This window comes from Oenanthe melanoleuca, chromosome 3 (assembly GCF_029582105.1).
Source record: "Oenanthe melanoleuca isolate GR-GAL-2019-014 chromosome 3, OMel1.0, whole genome shotgun sequence".
Classification (NCBI taxonomy): domain Eukaryota; kingdom Metazoa; phylum Chordata; class Aves; order Passeriformes; family Muscicapidae; genus Oenanthe; species Oenanthe melanoleuca.
In genome coordinates, this window is record NC_079336.1 from 108,595,502 (window position 1) to 108,612,669 (window position 17,168).

The window sequence follows — 17,168 nt, forward strand, 5'->3', positions numbered from 1 at the left end:
ATATGTTCTTTCTTTCTCACTACCTGCAGGTTCATCTGAGTGCAGTGCTAGTATATGTTTGCTGGCCACATATTTGTCCTCTGCCTTTATTCTCCTGAGTGTTAGGCTTGGCTATAGAACCTATTTGGACTACATTTTCTTCTTGTCATTGTATTTGGGTTAGAGAAGAACAAAAAAATTCTCTTTTCAAAAGGTTTACAAAACCCACTCACTTGTTCATCTTTTATGGAACAAGTGTTTCTCTCCAGAAGATTTTTTTTCTTCTTTTTTCCTTTTTTTTTTTTTTTTTTTTTTTTTTTTTTTTGGTAAGAAATACTATTTATTCACACATGAAAATATATCCTTACTACCTGTATAACCCATTGGAACTTTCAAGCACCAATATTAGAAAATTATTTTTAAAAAAAATACCAAGTTTAAAATCACTGCAGATTTACTTCCTTAGCCTATTCAGTATTTGAAAGATTTTCACTTTGTTATGAGGTAACAAAGTAAATTCAAGGCTCTCCAGGCAGAGCAGTTCCTGAATATCCCATTCTTCCTATTATTTACCCATCTTCATGTGAATTTTTTTCCAAGGAAAAACAAAAGCCAAACAGTTGTAACAGACATATAAGGCAAAAAATGTATTTGTGCTTTTGAAGCAATTCAGACATCTGTAGTATAATAATCTACTTTTTCCTGTAGCAATAACGGAAAAATATTCCTTGAAGAGTACAACAGAAGGTCTAATCTGCAAAAATTACAGACATTCTTCATTTTATTCTTAAAAAAGCATTTTTGCCACAAAAACAACCAGAATTTTCCATTGCTTCCATAGACAAACAGAGCAGCTTCACAGCTAGTAAAATTTAGATAATGCTGGTGCATGTATATACTTTGGAAGTAGATATAGGATAAATCCTGAAGTTTGGCATCACACAATTAAAAGCTGCAGTCCTACCTACCAAGATGAGCTTACTCTCTTCTCTTTGCCAGCATGAACTTCATTTGATTTGTTAATCATAGTCTGATATTAACGGCTCTAACATGTATACTGCTATGTGAAGATCAAGTTACTTTACTGCTATATAATTTATTTTTTAATTTCAGCATGTCTTATTCAAATCAGGGTGCACAATGAATCAAAATAAACACTTATTTACATGAAATAGCATCCATATTGCTAATAATAAAAAAATCACAATAGCATGTGAAGTTATAAACAAAGACCTTGAAGCCAGACCAAGAATGTAATTTTTACATCCTTGTTTCTTTCATAATTCAGGTTCTTATCAAACAAGTTATTTTCATAGCTGGGAATAAAGCCTTGCTCAGAATGCATAACCTTTATCTACTCTTATGAACTAAGATAAATTAATTAGGAAAACAGAGCTGTGAGTTCTAAGCTATTTAGAATCAGAGGAGTCCGGAAGAAAATAATTTTCCTCTAGCCAAGACAGTCCGCACTGACCCAGAATCCTGGATAGCAGTGAAATTTAGTTGTAGCATACAATACTAGTCCTAAAATCTAAAAATCTGAAAAATTTGAAATTAACATAATGTAATGGGATACCAAACTAGCAGTTTTAGCTGTTGTCATGAGTCATTTCATGAGAAGAATTCAAATTCATACCCCAAATGTCATTATTTCTTAATAGGATTTTGTTCTAATAGACTGGATTATCACTTTGTGTTCCACCAAGTTCTCTCATTTTTTTAAGATGGTCACTGCAGCATAGCACTAAGAAAGTAATTTATTATTTTAAGATAGTGCAGAGAGTTCCCCAGGTGATGTTGCAAAGTCATTGGGAAGACTAACCAGGATAGGCAGTCATATGACATTCATGATAAAGAATAGTGGCTGGATGAGGAAAGAAAATTGTGTGCCCCTACAAAACAACATCTAAAAGACCAAACAAAATACCTAGGGACCAAAAGTATGTAAGACTTCTGTGCGAGAATGCTTATTTTTCCTTCAGATTTTGACAAGAGTATGATATACCTCTATTTTCCACTTCTTAAGCCATGTTTAAGTCAGCCTCCCTTTCTGCACATGGAAACATGCTGCCTCAGAAATACAGAATTCAAGGATAAAGTTCATTTCAGTTGTCATTCCCACACTACAAAACTTACCATCTACTGGGAAGATATCACAAGACAGCAAAGAAACATCCAGTAAATAAAACGAAGAGCAATCAAGAAATCATGTTCTACAGACAGAAAATACTCAAATCCCAGGAAATTTTCATTTTGTTCTAGAAAGACAATCTGAAAGGAAATACTGCAAAAGAAAATCTATCCTTGTCTATGAACTAATAATACACTAAGAGTTTTCTGTCCTGTACTGGTGGATTTCTCCACTGTTTTTAAATTAATTCCTCTTTCCCTATCAGGTCTCCAGTGCTGTAAGGCAGAAGAGATTTCAGCTACACCTGCCCACATTGACCCACTATGCTCTTCAGCCACAGACAAACATCTGTTTCTTATCCAGCTGTTCTACAGGAGTCTGTCTCTACACCCTCACTTTCCCTCTATCATTCCCTTTTCAGAGAAAAGAGTGGCCACTAAACAGTAATTCCAGGAGTGTGCATTATCGTCTCCAAGGCAAAAACTGCTCAGCTAACAGCTCCCATGAATCATTCAAGGACTGGTGAAAATACTCATCACTTCTACCACCATCTTCTGTTTCTGGAAACAGATCTCGTCACAGCCTGGAGTGCTCTTAGGCCAGAAGACTGAAATTACAAGTTAAAACTTCTCATAATAAGATAGAAGTAGAAAACTTTCATTGGAAATTGTGCTTGAAAATCCCATGGCATTTTCTGATCTCTTTCCCATATGATGATTCATCTCACCACCTATACAAAATTCCATCTTCATTTTCTAAATTTATTAATCAATCCTCCCTATATCCACTCCACTGTTGAATTCTCAGCACTGATCCTCTAGGATGCTCTGTCTACAAGTGACCTTCAAAATGTAAGCCTGAAAAGTAAAATTTCCCAATAGAGTGGTTGCTAAAGACTTAAAAGATGTCTCTAAATTTCCTATTGTGCTTCATACAGCCAACCTGCCTAGCAACCTATCAGCCTTTCACCAGCCTAATTACCTCAACCATTCTTCCCACTTCACACCTCTGTCACTACCTCAAACACTTGTCTCTGATTCACTAAACCATTAAAAAAAGAGGTAAATGGAAATTGCCTCAAAACTGTGCAAGCAGCTACAATGAACTATATACTGATCCTGTTCTTGGGATGGTCACGAAGTCTACTCTCTATCTGCCAGGTAAAGAGTTACAAACTAGAGGCAAAAAGGGTTGTTACTAGTACCACTGACAAGAATTTACCTTAAGCAATAGCCCTTCATGGTCTCCGTTCAAGGTGTCTCTCGCTTAAATACTTCTGCCAGGAATAGGTCTGCTGGTCACCTAGCTAACAGCACAACTTTCACATCCTCTCTTCCATGCACCAGGGCAGATAGCTCAATAAGTCAAGATGAATTAATTTCTGTTAACATGAACATTGTTATTTCATTATTTGCCTTCAGCACTTGGCATGGAGCTCCCAACATACCTTGAATGCTAAGGACATCCTTCCCTTGTCTTGTTTATTGATGGGGTGTTAGGCAATCATAAAGAAAGTAAGCAGGAAAACTGCTTTCCAACACTGGTGGGTTTTGGTTTGTTTTCCTCTTTCTTCCACTACCACAAAATCTGAGCCACAGGCATGGTGCATCTAGAAAAGCAACTGTGGTCTGTAGTTCATATGGATGACTTCAAACCAGGGCTCATGTAGGTGTATGGGGGGGAAGTAGGAGGGAAGTTTGAGGAAATAAAATTTTTTTTTTCAAAAATTAAAATTACATGGATTAGAAATGTAAGTTGAAGATGAAAGGTTATCCTTCCCTATTTATTTATTTTATTGTGTCCCTTCAAGGGACCCTGGTTTCAACTCTGTTTTGGCTGGAAAACTCTCCAAGCTTAATTTTAGTGGACTCATAAAACAGGACCCTAGGAATGAGACTGTATTCTGTGCAACCTCTAAATAGCATGAATGACTAACAAAAAATGACAAATGACAGGAAATTCCACCTAACTATCTACTTGTGAACAAATATTCTAGAGATTGAATGATATCTCAAGTGGACCTGAACTCTGGGCAAACATTGTGAAATTATTTTCTTTCTGATTTGACTTGGATTTTTTAAATCTTATTCCTTTAAAAAGAAGTTAGGTCAAAAAAGGGATCTGCATTTAATTTGACTGAGGTAGCTCAGTTATATGAATATGAATTGATCTCAATTCAGATACAAACTGAAAAGTATCACTTGGATTCAAACTCATTGTTTGCTTTACAATCAACCAAGTTAGAAAAAGAAACTGTCCAAGATACTCTTGTAATATCTCTACTTCAGGGGAAAAAAAGTCCCCAAAATAAAAGGCATGGCTCTTTTTACAAGCCAGCCCAGCCATAAATACCACTCTTGAACCAAGAACCAAAAGCAGAGATCTCTTAAAGTCTTGCCATTAATCAGTACAGGGCAGAATGCAGGCAGAATCTGCCATATACCCCTGGGATATGCTGGAGCTGCTGTGAAAGAAACCAGATTCAGAGAGTCCTAGAATTAGTGTTCTGATTTCCCAGCTTAAAACACAAGAAGCAAGCCAAAGATTGTCTTCCTATCCTCTTCTCCATACCATATTAAAACCTATACCAAATTACTCCTGACCCCAAACTTGGGATTGCCTCCAGTTGACTATTTTTCTTCCATTTACAACAGGCCAGTGGAAAAGGAAAAAAATATGAAGTAGCAACCCACATAAATGAGAGTTCACCAAGAGTTATATGATGCTGGAGATGGACAGCTGCAGATGTTCTCCTAAATTCTGGGCAAGGAGTGGCAAGGTGTAGCTTTTCTATATCCACTGGCACATGACGCATTCTCTGGAAAGTCATGGAGCCTAATCCCTGCCAGACCTACAGGAAATGTGGGTGTACCAGGGTTCTCTATCCAAGGACCTGTAGACACATAGCAGTTTTCTGCTTTTTCTTCTGGGTGTTCCCAGGATGAAAGCCAGCACAGAGACTTTCTGTGCTACAACAATACTCAGGGAATCTGTGTTAGACATTACTTCTGTGATTCTGGGGAAGCTGAAGAAGTGAGAGTCACTTTGCCACTTTGTTCCAAGCCACTGGGAAGGATTTAACTTTCTTTGACCTGCCATTTCTAGAGAGCAGATATAATGTTCCAGCAACCCCTTCAACAGAAAAGGAAGGACAGTATTTTCTGGAGGATGGCTCCTATTTAGATACTTCATAAAAGGGGAAAAGCCTCCACAGCTTTCAGCATCCAGGCATTCTAGCTGGTACTGGCTTTTTGACCAAGGTAATCCTTGGCTTCTGCCTGCTTGAAAAATATTGCTGCAAATGACACGCAGCAAACATATAGAGCAAAACATTCATTGGAAACTGCTGCCTCTTGAACACTGATAAAAATCCAGCTGCCTTGATCCTGTATGGCACTGCCACCCATTTTTTCAATTCTGACTAAGCGGTCCTCATTTCGCCAGAGAATGCGAATGGTGTGAATATTGCACTTTCTTCCAAGCTTTTCTGTGTTGCTTGGCCAAAGCATAAACAGACATATTTTAAAAGAGCAAATGGACACAATGCATCATCTGCAGCTCGCAGAGGTTAACAGCCAAATTACTCTGTTTACTGCAACTTCTGTGTCCACAGAAGTTTCTTTTATTCTGAAAATTTCATCAGTCACTGCAGAGTGGAGATACAAGGAAACTGAAGATTATATATATACACATACATTTTGTCACAATTCCTGGTGATTCTACCTATTATTAACTTTAATCAATTGATTTGCATATTACACTACTGCAGCTTCTGTAGACCAAAAATATGTCGATATTGGATGTTAAATAAGAATATTAAAAGGCTCCTCCAATGTATAATTTACTTCATGGCAAACAATCACTTCCTCTCAGATCATCACTATTGCAAACTTGGAACCTTACCTGAAAGGTTTTTCCCTAATGTGTTTCCTAGTAATTTAAAAATTAATAAAATATTATTTACATTATGATGATTTAATTCAAGTTGAGCAGCAGTGTGGGAATGTGCTATTTTCTTACTTGAATAAGTGTTAAAACTTGAGTGGGACATAGCAAGCTCTGCATTTGAATGGACTTATTTTAATGTTACTTATATCTCAGTAACCACCTCAAATTCCCAGCCCAGGTCAAGAACTCACAGGCCAGAAACTCTGCAAAGCTATCATAAGGAAAATGTTCCTGGCATAAAACAGCTTGCAAAAAAACAGTGATGGAAAACAGGAAGACAAAATCCTGAGTATCATTATTCACACTTGAAAAGCAGGGATGGAGAAGCAGATTGCTGGAAGCCACAGTGAGTCTGAACTCAGGGAGTCTGAACTATGGCAAGAAAATGGAACTGAACTCTATTAAATGTATCAGAAGATACGATCCATGCTTACAAGGGGAATATTTCTGATATTAAAGGTCTCATTAATCTAGTGGAAAAGGCATGACAAAACCTCATGGCCAGGAGCCAAAGCCAGGCAAGTTCAGAGACATGAAGGGTGACCATTTCTAAAAAGGGAAAGTAGGCCATTAGAGTTCCTGGTACATAGAGACACAATGACTTGTCCAGCTCCTGAGGGCGCTGAAATGGTGCTAAATGTCCACCTAAAAAGGCAGAGATTCTGTACACCAAGGTCACAGGCCACTTGCAAGAATCACTACTAATATTTCATAGTCTGGTCATACTTAATGTCAAACTTTTCTGACTTAGACTGAGTCAAGAGCAAACTCCCAAATTCCAAGCTTTTATCTCAGCTACTTTATCTCAGAGATCACGTAACTACTGAGAACACATCACAAGCTAGACAACAGAAAGGTACCATCAACAGCTCCTGCTGCAAAACTACATAGTGGAAGAGGAAGCAGGGAACAGTGGAGAATACAGGGGTCTATTTGTCAAAAATACCATGTCAACAGAACCTGACGTTTCTAATATTGACAGCAGCTGACAAAAACAATACATATGTACCCCACAATTCCTTCCTATCAGCTAAGGAGAAAGGATGTCCCTATGTAATTCCCTGAATTTAAGCAGCAAAGGAGATGGTCAACAATATCATCACATTTGAGAAGCCACCCAGCACAGGTCCGGGAATCCATCACTGAGGTACAAACCAGGAATTAGCAGATGCAACCCACATATGCCTGCCTTAGGGAAGGACTCAACAGGTACCAAAACAAAGGTGTCTTGCTCAAGCAGTTTAGTAAGTGAAACGATCTCTGGGTCTAGAGGAAAAATCCTGGCTTTAAGAAATTAAAGAAATTCAATAGGGGAGCTGCCATAGCAGCAGAGTTTCCTCTCCAAATTCTACTGCCAGCTGAACTATCAACCTGTTGTGGGACCTTGAACAGTCCTTCACTTCTCCAGGGCTCTTCAGCAGTCTTTGCATGCCTCGAGGAGCCTTGCATGGCTCTTGTTTTACATATGTGCCATACCTAGCATAGCAGAGTCCCTTGGCCCTTCCACAGTACAAATGCTACTACTAGTACCATTCACAGACCAGTCCTAGTACAGCAGTCATCATCTGGCTGGCTGTCACCACACTGGGCTGCACAAGTCCTGCTTTTGGAAACAAAAGTCATAGCAGTGCCATACCAGGAAGGATTTCTCACATGCTGGGGACAGGTGCTGAAGTCCTCTCTGTGCCAAACATGGAACATTGTACCTCGTTCACTTTTCCATAATGCTGCTGAAATCACAGGCACTGCCTTGACAGACCTTGGCCTCAAATCTCAGTCTCATGTCCTGTATGCAGCTTTCTTTTGAAGTAGCTGTGTGGGCAATAAGGGAAGGAAGAAAAAACTTAATACTGTAATACACAAGAAATCAATGCTGGAGGTCAATTTGATATGCAGGTGCACAGACAGAGTTTACATATTGCCATTGCAATAATGTGACCTGCTCAAAGAAATTTTAAAAGGGCAAGTTTTGGAGTCTGGTGGTGCGTTTTAGGTGGTTTGGTTTGGTTTGGTTTGGTTTGGTTTGGGGGTTGTTAGTCTCTTCGGATTTTTTTTTGTTCAGTTGTTTTGGGTTTTTTCCAGATGCCTGTCTTATAACTGAACCTTATCAGCAAAGGAAAATTTCCCCAAAACAGTTGCATGATTCGTGCAGCCCACGAGAAAAAGAGTATATAGTTTCTTTCAAGACAAAGTATTGGAAAGAGCTAGTCTTAAAATATTAGGTTAACTTTCCGCTCCAGTGCCTTGCAGCTCAGTTCTAAATAATAGCCACTGAATGAGAACAGGCAGAGAAGAAACAAGTTTTAATTAGCTGTACAGTGAGTGTCTTTGTCCCACTGATAACCTGATAACCTTCACAGTGTTTGTTTTCACATTACACTATGCCATTCTTCAGAGCTGAAGACATTTTCCACACACCCCTAACAGTCTTAGTAGCAGTGAAAAAATAATGTCAAAAGTCCCTTTCAGATGTTTTGGTGGGATTCTTCTGTTTCACTGAGTTCCCCCAACTGGGATGAAGCCAGGACAGCTCAGTGGTGGTGCTGCAAATAGTGAGTGATACCAATACAAATCTCTGCCAATTCAGTGTTTACAGGGTTAGTTTGTAAACCTGTTTATGCAACTCTATGTGGTACATTAAGTTCTTTACATTAATTCCTGGAATACCATGTGGTAGATATAGACCAATGTATTCTGCATAAACTCAGACAAGAAATATCAGCACTGATACTACCTGACAAGTTGTGACCTTCAGGCATCACCCACTATAATTTTACATACCCTAAGCTATCACAGAATTGGGCAAGCTATGGAAAAAAAAGCCCTCAAAAATAGAGCAAGTTGTTTTGGCCATGGCTTCAGACCTTCCACTGAATTGTTGTGCACTTGTGAGAAGTACACCTTGTACTGAGCTTCAGTCCTCTTGCTAGTGGCTTGCATAGGGCACCAGGTAAGAAGAAAATCAGAATCTGTTCTACAATAATACTAGGAACAAAAAGAGTTTGAATCCAACAGAAGGCTTTTTTATATAAAGGTAAGTGGTCTTGCAAATAAGCATGGGCAACTTGGATCATTCATTTCCACTTATTGCACCAGCCAAGAACAAAGCCTTCCTGCTGTACCTAGGTGAGTAACTCTAATTTAGTAGGGCTCAGACAGCAGTCATTAACTGCAGGATTCCTTCTCCCCTTCCATATTAGGGAAACAAGAAACTGCTCCACAAGCTGTAAGATACAGCAGATCAGATCCTCACAGCCCACACACAGTTTATACTGCAGGCATAACTTCACTAGGGGATTTGCTCCTGTTCACAGTAGGACAGTTGACGACAAAATTAAGCATTGCCACCTCATCTTTTCACTGCTGCTGGAATAGATGGCATCTTCACAGTGCTTGCAAGGAGGCTGGATCCAGTCATGTGTTATCTGCTGTAAAACTGATAGGTGGCAGCCTGCAAAACTGCTATGTCTGGTGATGAGCAGAGAATGAGCTCTAATGTAATAATTAGCAAAAAATAAATTGGTCATACTATTGACATATCCTAAAGCAGATCTGAGTCATATTTTGTTTATACTCATGGCTTCATCATGTCCATTGGCATTAGGACATCCCTGGGGGAAGAAGAAAATAATGGCCAGTAAAATCCCTGGGCAAGGCACAAATTTCCTGCATTGTCAAGTGTACATTCCATTGTGGGACTCAGGGAAAACGATTTTCTGTTCTGATCCCTGTATGTCCAAATACAGACATACAAAGCACAAAATAAAAAAATTACACCTTAGAATTTTTACTTCCAAGCCTGTCCTGAGTTTTGGCTGCTGTTTATTCTCATGGCAAGACATCATTGTACTTCCTCACACACCCTTCGAAAGGCTGGATATTGTTAGTTTACATATATTGGCAGGAGGATTGGACATAAGTTTGTTCTCCTTGTCTCATGTCCTTGCTGAGGCACCCATTTCTCCATGTTTCTCACCTGAGATTCTTCAAATAATTTTTTTCTGGAATTCAGTGGAGCATTAGCTCTCATAAGGAGGGGCCAGGGCTTCTAAACCAGAGGGGGTAGCACATGCTTGAGTCTTGTAAGAGGCAGCCAGGACAGCTATTCTGAGGACAAGGACAACATCCTGCTCCTGTCAGACAGAATTGCTCTTTCTCAGAGAATGAAAGGACACAGCACCTCTAACGGATGCCTGGTAAGTACACACACGTCCCTGACTGAATCCTGCTATTGTAGATAGTACAGAGTAGTCCAGCCTCAACAGCTACAGGAGGTGCACTTGGGTTTACAATATTGCCTCCTGTCTTTCTCATCATGGGTTGCATCCTGCCTCTCCCTCCCCAGCAGCAGCCAGCCCTCTCCCTAACACAGTATATCAGTGCCTCTCAAGACCTCCCACACAATGCCAGCAATGAGGCACTGCCACAGACACGATGGATGCTGGGTAGAATTCCTTGGACATCTACTCCCTCAGCATCAACTAATTCTGCCCCAAAAACACACATCTCCTGTCAACAGCAACAGCATTTTGGCTCTGTGTTGAAGGACAAGTTCAGCTGCTGGAATGTACAGTTGTAGCCCAAAGAGCTGTTCTACATCTCCTCCAAGGAAGAAGCTGGCAGGCTGGATGGATCAGAGCAGAAGGCTGGAGCTGGCCTTCAGGCCACCAGTTGGACCACATGGAACATTTGCAGCTCACATGTCCAATGGTGCCAAGGCAGTGCAAGACTACCTCCTCAACCAAGGACTTGTAACCATCCATGTATACATGTTACATCTGTAACATATATACAGCATCTAGTCAGACTTTATAAATTAAGATTTTATTACACAATTCTGTTTATGGAGGTATTCTGAATCATGATTTTTTTTTTTTTTTTTTTTTTTTTTTTTTCCTGCAGGCAGAGGTTTTAAAGTTTTGCCTTTTCACACAGTGAAGAAAGGAATTATTTTTCCCTCTCCCCCTTCTTCCTGGCACTGCTTTTCCATTAACACTTCCACATAGCTGTGTCTGTCTGTTTGCATTAACTATTCTCTAAATCTTTCTCTCTTCCTGAAGAATCAAAAAAGTGTTCTGGAGAAAACCAGATTTGAACTGAAGTCAACAGAAAAGCACCAGTTCTGGGATCATGCAGCTCATTAAGCATCAGTTTGAAGCTGTCTGCCTAAAACTCATTTTAACTCCATGGAGCAGACCTACTGGTCACCAAGACCAAATATTCATTTTCATCCTAGTGCTATTTATTACTATTTTTTAAAAATAGCAATTACTGTGAAGAAAAAGCAAACCATACATCAAAGATCACAATTACAGCAAATAATTAACCGCTTGGTATTTAATAATCTCTCTGAAAAGATTTGTCTCATATAAAGCCCTTTGGCACACTGACAAGGGAGATAAATCAAATAGAAAAACACTTTGGTCATTGCAAGGCTGGGGGAAAGGATTCAGCTGAGTTGTAAATTCCAACTTCAAACTGAGGAACATTCTCTCTCAGCCTTGTAACATCACATAGAATATTTTAATAATCTGAAACACCCTAAAAGGCATGATTTTGCAACATCATTTGTCGAGTGGATCTTCAGGAACTAACAAAAACAAGATATCTTCAGGGAGTCTGATTTTGCTAGTAAAAGTCATCACATGTTTTAGCCATTTTCATACAAGTATGAGCCCTCACTTACAGGAAAAGTTACTGTGAATTTTCAGACTTCTAGCAAGGTGATATCCTGAAACTCTTCTCAGCTTTAACACACTTCCATTATGGCAAAATAGTTCCAATATATTCTTTTGTTAGAGACTGGACATTTAAAAACTGCTCCTTAGCTATATAAAGAAATTTTCATATATCTTCCTCTCCTTTTTGTCCCTGTTCTAGTGGTTTTGCCATTGCTTGTATTGCTGAATCAGCCTTTGTAAGCAGCATTTTGACCACACATTTGGCTCTTTACCTGATCTCTCTCACATCATAACATACTGCTTTGGCCTTCAAAAACAATTTTTGAAAATTTGTCATAAACTAAAATGGCTTAAAAATATATATGGATGCAAAGCATTAGATTAATACTGGAGTACAGGAATTCAGAATGTTATTGTCTAATGAGCTGGCAGATGGTTCATGATCATGATAAATTTCCTACGCTAGCTGACACATTTTCAAATGTTAATGTCCTCCAGAGGAATAAACTGTGTTGTAATGACTGGAATAATGGCTTCAAAGGTGAGCATTTGCCTTATTATTGTTTCAAACCCTGGCACTCAATGTACATAGGTGTTAGGCTACGCACTCTACAAAAGGAAATAATTGGCATTGTATAATGAAAAAGGACAAGGTTTACAGAAAAGAGGTAGTGAAGATCTCAGTCATGGAAAGAACAACCTCCTTCATCACTGTGAAACAATAGCTAATCAAGTACTGTACATAACATAGCAGACAAGCACTTGCAGGCATCCCAAGAGCCACAATTGCAGCAAGTGTCTTGGTAGTTGTATGGTTTAGACAGAACTAAAACTCCTGTATGCTGCTTCCTCTCTCCCACCCTTCTCCCTCCATACTCACTGTGAGCTGGTTGGCTCAGGGGACGGAATACAGTGAGACAGCACAAAAGAAACAAGTAAGCAGAAAGTTGTGCTTTACATTCAGTCTCATGGCAGCCAATAACCAGTGCAAGAAAGGCATGCACTGAGAAACAAGGACAGTTTAAAGAATTTCCATTTTTGGATTGTAATAAAATATTTGTATTTTTTGTCTTGTGAACCATGGGCTCCTTACAGGCCAGGGCTGTAACTCCGCACTTTCCCTTAATGCTCTCACATTCTCTGCTCACAAACAGGACACACACAAATACGGAAGTCTAAGCCAGCCTAAACACTTGCACAACACTGACAACACCACTACTCCTGCAGAACCAGGAACATTCTCTCGACCTCTTTTTCGTCCTGCAGAATTCTGTGGTAGATATGCGTGATGCTGAGAGCACAATTCTTAGTGCAAAGTGAGAACTACTGTGTGCTGTGCATGCTTTCTCCTTAGCGTTAGGTACACTGCAGTGCTCTTCACTATGGACAGTTGAAAGAGTGCATTGTACGCATACAAGGAGCAGGGCAAACTCGTATGGCACAGAGAGTTTGACGGAAAAGTGCACACGCCAAGTGAGTTTTGGCAGTAGCAAAACCTACCAGCAGTGTGTTCTGTGTGAGCAGGAGATGACACTTTACCACGGTTAGAGAGATATCGCCGCAGGATACATAGCGCGAACCAGCATTTGCAGAGCAGCAGAGTGCACCTCGCAGCAGAGCACTTGTCAGTGACTAGAGGCATGAAGCAGGATCAACATCAGCTTGCTTTGCTACTACATACCTATTTGTCCTGCAGAATTCTGTGGTAGATATGCATGATGCAGAGAAGTCAATTCTAAGTGTAGTGCAAAGTGAGAACTACTGTGTGCTGTGCATGCTTTCTCCTTAGCGTTATGTACACTGCAGTGCTCGTCCCTATGCAGAACTTACAGAGTGCACGGTACGTCTCCAAGGAGCAGGGCATTCTCGTATGGTACAGAGAGTTTGACAGAAAAGTGCACACGCCAGGAGTGTTTTGGCAGCAGCAAAACCCACCAGCAGTGTTCTGTGTTAGCAGGAGACGACACTTCACCTCGGTTAGAGAGAAATCGCCGAAGGATACATAGTGCGAACCAGGAAGTTTCACTGCTCACGTGAAGTTCTCTGCATCGCGCATATCATATGGTATACAGTTCCCTCCAGGTATTTTCCTAACACCCAAAAGTTCCCATGCACTGCCATGAAGCAGCATTCTCCTCTAACAAGAAGGAGGTTATTCTACTTGTCAATCCAAATGGAACTAACCCAATTTGCATCTAGTGATGATCCCATGGCCACAAATATATCCTTCTGTCCTCTTTACAATGTCTTATGTTTCCAATGTCATAATAATTTATGCCTTCCAAAGTAGGAGAGAATCATCTGTTGAACAGCAGTCATGGCCTTATTTGCTCAGCTATTGTGTAATTCTACTTTTGCCCCCATAACATTTCTTTAAAAGTATCCTCTGTTAAGAGTCACTCTGCAATCAACATTGTTGACCATGTATTATTAATTAAGTAATTTTAAAAATTAGAAATACAAATCACATTGTTTTCAACCAAAATAATGATCTACCAACAGAATTCTGCCAACAGAAATGACTTGTAGCTTTTGGCAGGTCTTTTCCCTTTGGCCATTGTTTTCTTAGTTATCAACAAGGTTACAGTTGGTCCTTTTGATTAAAAAGCTGTTTGGCCAGAATCACTACTATGGGAAAACAAAACCTGAAATTCAATATGCTTCTAGAATTCTTTTGAAATTTGATCTCAGTACCAATGAGGGAGGAAGGTGAAGGACCACAAGGGACATAACTTGTTAAAAAAAAAAAAAAAAAAAAAAAGTATTTTGTGTTCACTAGTCTTCCTGTAAGGCACACACCATATAACTTAGGATCTGATTGCAACAGCTTCAAACTTCTAAAAATTACAAATTAGGTTAACAGAGTTTACAAACTCAGATAAGGCTACATAGTGAGGTGTATCTCCACAACTCATTCAAGCCACATTATCCACACAGACCTAGAAGATACTTTCAGTTCCTCTAAAGGTAAATAAAGTTCAGGACAACAGAATCCATGGCATTCTTGAACCAGAAGAGAATTTATAAACATATACAAAGATCTATCATTAAAAAATTAGTATTTTTAATATGACCAAAACAACAATATAATTTAAGAACTAAATTTCAACACAGCACTTGATTCTGCTAAACATGCCTACAAAATCTATCCTTTTCCCATTAGCATTTAGCACTAAGGGTGCTATGCTAGTAGTTTCATTTTAAAAAGATTACTTAGTAAAGCGTGAGCAACAGGATGATGCTGTACTCACACAGGTAATACTTAGTGTCTAGGCCTCCAGCAAAATTAAACTTCTGTGCATATGAGAGCCTACAGAAGTAAGGACAGGCTTCACCTTCTGTGCAATACTGCAACTAATAATGTTAATATCAATACTAATAATACTACTACTACTAATAATAATAATAATAAGGCAGAAGAAGACCTGTACTTCCCCTGCCCCTTTCAAAAGGGGTTATTAATGCTGTGATGAACATCATGGAGAGAAATCTGAGAGAGGGACAGAAATGTGCAGTAGCAGAAATACACAAAACCATAAAGAGCATTTCCAGGTTTCTCTATGAACTGGCTTGTTCCAGGTATCTCAGATTTGATGTTTAAGCAAGTGTGTTAGGCTCTTCAAACTTGGAAGATTTTAAGGTTTGTGTATAATTGACTAAATAATTCAGAAAATGGTGCACAGGGGTATCAGCTCTACATATCAGCAAAGAATCAAACCTACCCTTCTCCATTGTTTTGCTCTCTTCCTCAGAGAGAGCAAGTGCAAATAAAATATCCAAACAGTATCCACATGAAAATATAACTTTAAAGAAATAACAGAATAAATCTTTAACAAGATAAACTGAAGGGGGTTGGGTGTTATTTTTCACTTTTGAATTTCTCCAATATTTACACGCAGTGATTTACCCCAACTAAACATCTGGCACAGAAAGAGAATATAGCTGTGTCAACTACAACTATTTGTTGTAGTTAGAGCCCTAGCAAACTGCACATTCCTGTATGTTAGTTACTTCCAGCAGCTTGTGTACATCAACCTTTGCAGTATCCCACTAATAGTCCTGGTAAAGGTACTGTTATCCATCTGAGAATTTTTCCCATCCTCAGACATGCAGCTCAAATAAATGCCATCTCTTCTGCTCTGACATGGTGCAAAGGCCTGGGAGCAAACAAAAAAAATTCCTTACAAAACACTCTTCCAGAGCCAGTTCACTCATGCTATTCTGGGGAGAGGAGAGGAGAGGAGAGGAGAGGAGAGGAGAGGAGAGGAGAGGAGAGGAGAGGAGAGGAGAGGAGAGGAGAGGAGAGGAGAGGAGAGGAGAGGAGAGGAGAGGAGAGGAGAGGAGAGGAGAGGAGAGGAGAGGAGAGGAGAGGAGAGGAGAGGAGAGGAGAGGAGAGGAGAGGAGAGGAGAGGAGAGGAGAGGAGAGGAGAGGAGAGGAGAGGAGAGGAGAGGAGAGGAGAGGAGAGGAGAGGAGAGGAGAGGAGAGGAGAGGAGAGGAGAGGAGAAAGCCCTTCAAAATTAACCCTTCAGAGGAAGACACTGGACAGCCAATGCTGAATGTTACCATTCTGACTGCAGAGACAGCATGGCTAAAATTAAGTTACGGTGTAATCTTGCTCGACCTTAGAAGAGAAAGATCATGCATTTCAAGAATTCGCACTGTTAGTAAGATTTATGCAATTCTGCACCAGTGACACTCACAGAATGTGCATTATGCTTGGCAATAGAATGTCAATCCAGCTATTACTCCATCATGTATTATAACATAGAAACAGTCACTCCTGCAAAGCCTATGACAAATAACATTTCATTAACTATGAAGACTGCTGGATCATTTTCCCAGGTTATATGTCAGCCAGGTCATAATAGTCCTTTCAACAGTCTATCATGAATAGAAAGTTACTAAAATGTCCCAAATGTTTCAGGGAATAAATGCTTCTCAATTTGTTAAAGATAAAATTCTACGTCAATTAGATGCAATGGGAAAAAGCCTATCATTAAAGTCCCAGGCCACACAAATTTAGAATGGTATTTCCCACTACTTGTTTTGTCATTTCCCCACCATTCTCTCTCATATTTATTTAATTTTTTACTGTTTCAAGTGACTAGCTGATTGGTCCAGTACATTTCCCACTATCTGCTTTCATGGCAAACAGTCTTTCCAGGTATTTCAGTCCCTTGACGATTTCATGGGATCGACAAATCAAACTGTGAGGTTTTACAAACATGAAAATGTCAACAAAAAGAGCATAGGATAAAACACCTCAGGTGCTTTCTTTCCAAACAAAATTCTTTTCTGCCCTGTCTGTTTTAACTTAGTTACAACAATCATACCCGATTTGAATCATACATATTACAGGTATACATGGACACCGGTCTGTGCTGCCCATAGAGAAGGGATTATAAAACAGCTTTGTGTTTTGCTCACT